The sequence below is a fragment of the Propithecus coquereli genome, unplaced genomic scaffold (genome assembly GCF_000956105.1).
Source record: "Propithecus coquereli isolate 6110/MARCELLA unplaced genomic scaffold, Pcoq_1.0 Scaffold53, whole genome shotgun sequence".
Taxonomy (NCBI): Eukaryota; Metazoa; Chordata; class Mammalia; order Primates; family Indriidae; genus Propithecus; species Propithecus coquereli.
The window spans coordinates 801,484-801,911 of record NW_012151174.1 but is presented as its reverse complement, the minus strand read 5'-3'; the positions used below and the strand labels follow the sequence as shown (position 1 = coordinate 801,911).

General features: G+C 39.0%; 1 protein-coding gene across 1 annotated transcript in view; it reads left to right on the top strand.

Moving 5' to 3' along the window:
• Nucleotides 1-428, top strand: part of LTBP4 (latent transforming growth factor beta binding protein 4) — a 34,045-nt gene that overhangs the window by 33,014 nt on the left and 603 nt on the right. The window lies entirely within an intron of this gene.

Genomic DNA, 428 nt, shown 5'->3' with positions numbered 1-428 from the left:
ACACGACAGTTTTGGCACCCATCCAGTGGAAAGTTTGCTCCACTTTAATTTTTCAGTCAAAATGTGTAAGCTGAACCAACGGAGATGTCTATGGCATTGGCTGTTGTTTCTGCTGTTAACGGTCAGTCTTGTTCAATTAGAGCATGAACGAGATTGAATTTTTTCCTCACAAATTGATGTGGATGTTCTGCCACTTCAGGCTTCATCTTCAACATCATCTTGTCACTTATTTTTTTTGGTTGTTATTTATTATTATTAAGTAGCAAGCACATCACAACCACAACCATGGCAAATAAATACTCTCATCTCCTGCATTGCCTTTTTGGGGTCTTTTCCAGGTCACAGGAGCTAGTTTACATGGATACCATTGGATTTCGACCCATCTCTGAAAGTTCCTTTATTACCTGGAACATCTATCTACAAATCCA